Here is an 8,499-nt window from a genome sequence, read left to right on the forward strand (position 1 = left end):
TGAACATCTGCTATGTACCAGGCCCTTGTTTTATGAAAAAGACAGTATCTATCCTCAAGGAGCACCCCCCCTGCCGCCATTAGGAGATTGAAGAATAATAAATGAGAATACCAGTGTGTCCCCAAGTTTTCTCAGAAAATCACAAAACAGGGATTGCAGGAAAAAGAAAAAAAAATGGAAGCTAAATTTTCTTTTTTTGCAAGAACAAAAGAGTACAGCTTAGCAGAAAAAAGCACATCAGCCTGTTAATAACCAACTCTCTGCAGTCATCACAGATGGCACAGTCTTATTTCGGACCAGGTGTGGCTTCTGAAGAGGTATAGTGCAGCCGTTTATGAACAGGGCTGAGGCAACCCGTCCCGCTGATCGTGGATACTGGTGCCTGCACCCTCTGCTCTGCCTCATGCTCTGCTCCCCCCACCCTGGGCCACAGACACTGGACCCAGCACTCCTGCCTGGCTCATTTGCTTAGTCCACTCTGCTCACCCAATGCATTGGGAGTCTGGGGCTTTAGCGTTTGCTGTCTTGGTTGGGCCAGCTACCTCTGGGCCTCGTGGGCCGTCACCCACCCATTAATTTACCTTCTGAGAACACAGCTCCCACAATCTATCAAGTTGTTCAAGAAGCAAATATAAAACGAGGGTTGGGTTCAACATTTTTCTGCCTGGGAGGCAAATGTAAGATGATTCATCTCTCTGAGGAACTCAGAACTGATCTCCCAACTATATATAGAAAGACAACCTCTGTGGTTTGGTTGGACCAGGGTTGCTCAGTGTTGGTGCTATTGACATTTGGAGCCAGATAGTTGTTTGTTGTGGGGAACTGTCTTGGGCATTATGGGATAATGGGCAGCATCCCTGGCCACTGCCCATTGGATGCCAGTAGCACCTCCTCAAGATGTGACAACCAAAAGTGTTTCTAGATATTGCCAAGTGTGTCCTGGGAGGGCAAAATCACCACCAGCTGAGAACCAGTGACTTTGAGGAACCACGGCCCCAGGTTTCCATCCAATGAATCAACTCAATTGACCCATTGCAATTTGATTAATAAGTATAAATTATTAACCATTTAATGCTAATCAGTGTTAATAATTTAATATTAATTATTAATATATCATTAGGGATTAATGGCACAGTTTACCTATTGTGGAAGGGTGGAATGGTGAAGAAAGCTAATGTGAGCAAAGAGCGGGGGCCCAGGGGGAATGTGCCCCCACAGATACAGACTTCACAGGACTCAGCCCTGGCTGCCCTGGTAAATCTCAGAAGCTCACTATGGCAATTAATTTAGATGAAAGTATGTAAGGCTGGGAACTAAGGGATTAGTTTGTATGTCACCTTTTAATTGGTGAGAAGAAGGGCCAGTATAACACAGCAGTTAGGGAAGAATATTTAGAATTAGAAAGAACTGAATTCAAATCTTGATTCTGCCTCTTATTAAATATGTACATTAAGACAAGTTACCTTAGTTCTCTGAGCCTCATCTTTGTCATCTACTAAATTGGGCTCATAATACAGACCTCACTGGGTATCTGTGCGGATTACGTGAGTCAAGGTAGGCTAGCACCTGGGAGCACTTCACAATGGCTGATGCTGAATGTAACATGCTCAGATAGCTGAGCCCTGGGCTCCTTGATCCCACTGCTGAGACTGACCCTGCACAGGGCCCTCTGGGAGTTGTTGCAGTTCACAGACACATTTTCCTTATCCTCTGGAAGCATTGAGCCAGGATAGTCTCAAGGACCTGGCTACACCAGAAAAACAAAGCTTAAATAAAATATAGGTTGATGGGTTAAACATGAGACAATAAAAACAATCAGAGATGTTTGATCCTTTGCAAGTCACAAAATGAAATCATATCCTGTCAACATGTACACTGGAAGCAACATACTTTTGGTTATTTTTCATCTATGAAGAGAGAGAAAAAAGATGTAATCACCCCAAGAGCTATCTTCCATTTTCATATACTTGTTTTATGTTCACTCCTCCTCCCTAGCTCCCCATACACAAGTCTCATCCTAAGAAGAGTTATTTTTCATCTAGGAGGGCCATTCCCTTTGACCACTACTGTAACTCCCCAAGAGATATATGTGGCAAATCAGGGAGCACAGGGCTATTGGCTGGCAAGTTGGTAAAACGCATCGGCAGGATTGGTTATGCTGTCCAAGGGCCAGCACAATGGGAAAGCCTCATATCTCATGTCCTTCAATAAATGAGAGGATTGACAGATCTCTGCTAAGTTAGAAAATTTACGTGTTCAACCAGAGGTAAAGGATTCCTACACAAGGAGTAAAAGTGGTCACCCTTTGAACTAAGCCCCGGTGCCCCTAAAATAAATACAATTTAATGAAAAGCAATAAGCAATTTCTAAAACTCCCTGGAACATGACATTTGCCTACAAATAACTCTGCAAGGAGTCTTAGCTTTCAATAGGTCTCTGATGTTCAAGAAAACTCTAGTTTTATAGAAATAACTAATAACCCAAGAGTTGAGATTATCCGTGTATCCGGATGTCATGAACAGAACAAAAAAATAAAAGAATTACTAGCTCGGTTTTCAAAGAGATCATTAGACTTGGGGAAGCTGCCCGGTTTTTAATTATGTTGGATATGAAAGCTGAGCATTTTCCAATAAACCCAGGCAAAGAAATATTGACACTCACCAGGTTGAATTTCCAGAAAGGTACATGCAGATTTTCCTCTTTACTTTTGAGTCTTGAAGATTAAAGCCTATCATTATATTTTATCAAACTATGATCCAACTCATTCTTTTCTACGAGAACTATAAAATAACCCCCAATATTCTTTCACTTCTTCTGGCTAAGAATAGCTCTGTGTTCCAAGGATGAGTCTTTGCAAAGCAGTCTTAAATACTCACTTGTTCTAAGACATGCTGGACCACTTGTCCAGGGCCTTTGTGTGATCTCAGAACCTTCCTGGAGATCAAAAGCACGTATAAAAAAGACTATCACAGATTTGTGTAAAATAATTAATTCATTAAATATGTATTGAAAGCCATACTCTAACCAAATACTATGCTATGTTAAAATAGCCAGTCCCTTGTGAACAGATCATTGTTACGCAGTGTGGTAAGTGCAGGTCTCATGCAGGGAATTATAGAGACATAGGGGAAGGTTGTCTGTCTAAATCTGGGGGACCCAGGGATTGTGGTGAGGAGGAGAATTGAGAAGGTTTCCAGAAACTGACCCAGGAGTTGAGTTTGAAAGAATGAGTAGGCACTAGACATTTATAGTGGGGACTGTCCAAGTCAAGGGCAAAACAAACAGTTTGTGTAAGTGGACAGCCAGAAGGTCTACTGAGATCACCAACCCTCTCACTTTCCAATGAAGACACTGACATCCAGAGGGCCATGTGACACCTCTAAATCAAACAGGTGCCTAGTCTCACACATAGGACCAGAAAAGGTGAAAATGTGAGGCTTAGCGTTTCAGTTGCTAAGTGCTATTTCACCTAGAAATCTGCAGTGGAGCATACAGAAAAATGTGTAACAAGCTCAAAACAGAAATAATTATTTATGCAATAAGAATATATTCTTTCTTTATAAGAGTGTTAAATAACCCAAGTGTTGGGAATATGGGTCTGGGAAGAGGGAAGAAGTTAATAGGAAGTAAATCCTGTGTAAGCATAAGAAAGAGAAGTCTTCATCCTATTTCTTAGCCCTTGAGAACCTGGTAATGCCACTATTTGAAAAACCATGAAAATGATGTTTGTGACATATACGCATATGGCGGCTGATAATTTAAAATAAAATTTAGAAGTATTCCATCTCCTAGAATGACCATTGCCCTGGGGCTCCCCACCTGAGGCTCCTCAAATCCACTGAAGCAATGGATTTAAGATCTTTGGGGAAAGGGTTGAGATCATTATAGCAACAGAGTTATTTCTCATCTTCGACCAGCAAATGGGATTTTTTTTTGTGATAACCTTTTATTTGTATAGAATTATAAATTACAAAGTATTATCTTGCTCAATCCTTTTAACCACCAGGTGAGGCAGACATGCTAGAGGGTACTAGCTCCATTTCACAGGCAAGAATGGAAACACTGTTCCCATATTTAGTATAAGACAGCTGGGATTTAAGCCCTGGGCTTCCATACTCACAACTGCTTTTTTCCCATGACTTTGTGATACATCATTTTAAAGTAACCTGATTTCACAATGCTTTAAAATATGAGTAACATCTATTGCTGGCAGGTTAACTCTGGAGCCAATCAATCTAATTAATTACCTCATAACCTGGCAAATTTTAAGGCACTGTTATACCTCTAACTCAATTTCACAGCTGTGTTTGAGGGCCCCATGAGCCAAAATTGCAGCAAAGCTGACCTGAAAGGACCAGGAACACAATGGTTAAGGATATTTCCAAATTTAACCTAGGCCTGGCACATCCTCAACCATTGCTCAGATGGCAAGCTGAGGCAGCCAAGTGAAGGCCCGCTTAGAGGTGGACACTGATGAAAAAACACAAGGAGTATCAGACTGACTTCTTTAAGGTTAACATCCTCAGAAAGACTATTGCTGTTCTACTACATTACCAGTAGGACAAGGGGCAATACTTCTAGAGTCCAGAATACGCAAGAAAAAGGTCGATTAAGCTGCCTGCCAGGTGCCCGAAAAGCCAAATAACACTAAGTTCATCCATGCCAAACCAAGAAAATGGTTCATTCCTTCCTGATCTTGGTTTTAAGGAGAAAGATGATAATCACAGAAACCAGGAAATTCCATCCTGAACCCCAGGGGGAGGAGGAGGAATGGTGGGCATTCCCCAGACTTGATGGTGCAGGGGCAACACAATCTGTCACTGTGAAGGGGAAAAGCTATCTTGGTCAGCTTTGGTCTTCCACAAGACAATGGAACCAGAGACTAGCAAGATCAGGGCTTGGGCGACCAATCCTGAGAAAAGCAGGACTTCCTCACATGAAGTGCAAAGGTCCATGGGGAGAAGAGTCTGTGAACACCCTAAAATTGTAAGCAAAATTTTGAGTACATGCATGTACCAGTCAAAGTGGTCCTTTGTTCTCAAATCCTGATCTAGAGAAAGGGACTAAACCAGTTGCAGACTAGGATACAAAAGCCACCAGATGCACTTACAGCCAGCCAAGTCTGACAGCTCTCAAAGCCACCACTGAAAACTTGGAACATGGATTCAAAGAGACAACTGAGCGCTTGTTTTTGCATTCTCCTTCCTAATTGTATTTCAAGTCTTTTCAAAACAAAGCCCTGGGAATACCCAGATTCAAGTATGCCCCTGGGCTTGGTCCACTGTTGCAGGAGTCGTAGGGATCCTCATGCACATGCTTGTGTCATTCATTCATCAATGTTTAACCTCAGGATAGAAGATCTGACAAAGCAGGACTCCTTTCTCCATGGCATGTGATTTCAGAGTTTGCAGCAGCCAAAGTGGAAAACACTGGAATTTTTCCTCGGAACTGGACTGTGATGAGAGGTTCCTGCCATGAGCATAACCGACTGTCTTTTCCCTGACCTTTCCCTTTGTTTTTGAAGATAGAGCAGAAAATAATCTTCTCTGAAGATACTTGATAATTCCAAAATCCAAAAACACATGCTCCCAATGCACTGTGCTTTCAGATATTCTGGGTCTAGTTCAGCTGGCGGATGAGCTGATTGATGCGTTCACCTCGATAGCCAGGTGAGCCCATCTCCTTGAGGAAGCCCACTTTATTCTTGGTAGCATGATGGGCCACTGAGAGTTGGAAAGGATGCAAGAACCATGAGATCTCCTGGAAATGCTTCCCTGGAAAGGCAATTTCATGAATGAGATCTTCCAAACAAATGACACCAAACTTCCCCAGGTGCTCTTCGATCACTGTGTTATCTGTCAGAGGGATGGTCTTATTCTTGACCTTGGCTTGTCCACGTTTCAAGATGAGTTCCCAGACGGACTTCAGATTTGGAAATCCCCAGGTCACATATGGTTCCACCATACGCAGCAATTTTAGGCTCTGTGGGGTGACTCTAACAAAGACACCACTAAAAATTTTCTTTAGGCGAAGTCTTGGCGATGGTCTTTCACACCAGTGAACTCACCCCATTAATCCTTTGGATGCGTACAACAAAGGCCAAGGAATGTTTATCCGGCAATTCCAAGGCATGAGGTTTCACTTCTAGTCGTCTGAGACTCACCCTGTCGCGTTGCTGTCGCCAGGAATCATGTAGAAATGATTCCAGTCGCTTAAACCTGGGCCCTTTTCCTTTCTTCTGCTCTTTCTTTGCCGAAAGAGCCTGCTTTGCCTGGGTGGCTTTGAGGGCTTGGTAAGCCTTCCTCTTTTTCAGGAGATTTTCGGGAACCAAAGGGATTTTTTTCCTTTCCTCTTGCTCCGCCATCTTTCTAGTGTTGCAGCTACTGATCATGCGCCAGCAAATGGGATTTTTTAATCACTAGCAAGATAATAGTTTTCAAAGCCAGGCTTTGGTGAGGAGAAATGAATTTCTAAATTCCTTGAACCCCCATTAACATGTCAGGAGTCAGGGCTGGTGGGCTGATTCATATAATTTCTATAAATCTCAAGTAGGGAAAATGTAGGCTATAATGTAAGAGAAGACTTGGTTACACAAGAAGAGAAGGGAGAAATCAGGCCTCTTTAGGCTTGAGGAATTGTGAGAAAAAGAAGATTGGGACCAGGGACCAGCCAAAGAATCAAATGCACGTGTTCATCGTCCCCCTGCTGGCAGAATCTTGAGTGAATCTTGTCCTGAGATTGGTGGTCTGCTGCCCTCACTGGGGCCCCTGTGTTTTGCAACTCCAGGGTCACGCTTGCATTCTTTGTAAATGGCCCTTGCTGGAGTTGTGCAATGCTGTGGCCCTTTTCCCAGATGTGACCTGAGGAGGACTTCAGGTCTCCAGGAGGAATTTGGTAGAAGGAGACAGTGCAGCTGATAGAGGGAAGCAGCTAGAGAGAGGTGCATGAGGAAGCTCTCTTGGCTCTGCTGAACCTTGGTGTATTGGGCACAGAGTCTGAAGCTTGCTTCATGGCCTGGTGAGACATCACAGAGGTGCTAGGAGGAGGGCCAGATCAGCCTGGAGATAGAAATAGGCAACTTCCAAGGCATGGAATTCAATGACAAGGGCCAGCCATGAGCACCAGAGGATTAACTTCAGGCCATGAGGCCAGATGGGACCATCCTTAGCAGATGACAATCCTGAGATCGGATCAACACAGCTACCCCATGCCAGATCTGCAGAGAGGGACAGTACCTGGGCCAGCTGCCTCACTGCCTCAAACCCCTTCCACATCCCCACTCCCCCAATTACCAGAAATACTCTTAAGCTTTCACCTCCTTTCAGAAGTCATCTTGAAACGCAGGATGAAGATGGGAAAAACAGCTCATTTAAAGGGTTTAAATTTAAATTAAGTGAATATTTGTCCAACAGATTCATTTTAATATGGAGACACTACTAATTGTCAAATTCTGCCCCTATCCTTATCTCATATCTCTATTATTTATTTTAGGTCAATAAATATAAAATGTCCAATTTTGAATCAAGAGTTTAGTTTATTATATGTCAAACAAGAAGCAGTACAATTAATCAAAGTATGCGTCTAAACTCTCGACACAGTTTTGCCATCTTAACAGTAGCATGTTTATGCCAGCAGGGAAGAAGCCTGGAGAATGAATGGCAATGAAATTGTGAAAGGTGTTTTCCACAGCTTGTTGAGGATTGAATATTTTTCCTTGCAAGAAGTGGTCCAAAGCCTGGAATAAATGATAGTCAGTTGGTGCAAGGTCTGGTGAATATGGCGGATGACAGAGAGTTTCCAAGTCCAGCCTCTGTAGTTTGAGCAGAGTTGTTTGTGCGACATGTGGTTGAGCGTTGTCTTGCAAGAGGATTGGCCCGTAGAGTATTGACCAATCTTGGCTGCTTCATCCCAACCATCCTCATTACTTCATCCAATTGGTTGCAGTAGATCCACTGTAATCAATTGACCAGGTTTCATGAAGCTGTAGTGGATAATATTAGCGCTGGACCACCAAACAGACAACATTAGCATTTTTAAATGAATATTTGGTTTTGGACTGTGCTTCAGCACTTCATCTTTATCCAACCATTGTGCTAAATGCTTGCAATTGTCAAAAAGAATCTATTGTTCATCACACGTAACTATATGGAGTAGAAACGGTTTGCCTTTATATTGTGACAGCAAAGAAAGGAAAGCTTCCAGACGATTTTTCTTGTGACACTCGTTTAATTCATGTGGAACCCATCTATCCAGCTTCTTTACCTTGCCAATTTGTTTCAAATGTTCCAATATTCTTGGAATAGTAACGTCAAACCTTGCTGCTAATTCACACATAGGCTGAGATTGATTCGCTTCCACTACAGCTCTCAACTCAACATTATCTACCTTGGTCTCAGGTTGCCCACATGGCTCATTTTCAAGATTAAAATCACCGGAACAGAACTTCTCACACCACACTATGATTCCAAACTTAACCGCATCTATGAAATATAGAGGAGC

The 8,499-nt window shown here is 42.8% G+C and overlaps 1 pseudogene across 1 annotated transcript; it reads right to left on the reverse strand.

Moving 5' to 3' along the window:
• Positions 1-5,581: 5,581 nt before the first annotated feature.
• LOC105817248 lies at positions 5,582-6,367 on the reverse strand (annotated as a pseudogene). The gene has a single exon (XR_001137833.1). The product of XR_001137833.1 is annotated as a 60S ribosomal protein L7-like 1 pseudogene (transcript).
• Positions 6,368-8,499: the final 2,132 nt, after the last annotated feature.

This window comes from Propithecus coquereli, unplaced genomic scaffold, assembly GCF_000956105.1.
Source record: "Propithecus coquereli isolate 6110/MARCELLA unplaced genomic scaffold, Pcoq_1.0 Scaffold403, whole genome shotgun sequence".
In the NCBI taxonomy this organism is placed as follows: Eukaryota; Metazoa; Chordata; class Mammalia; order Primates; family Indriidae; genus Propithecus; species Propithecus coquereli.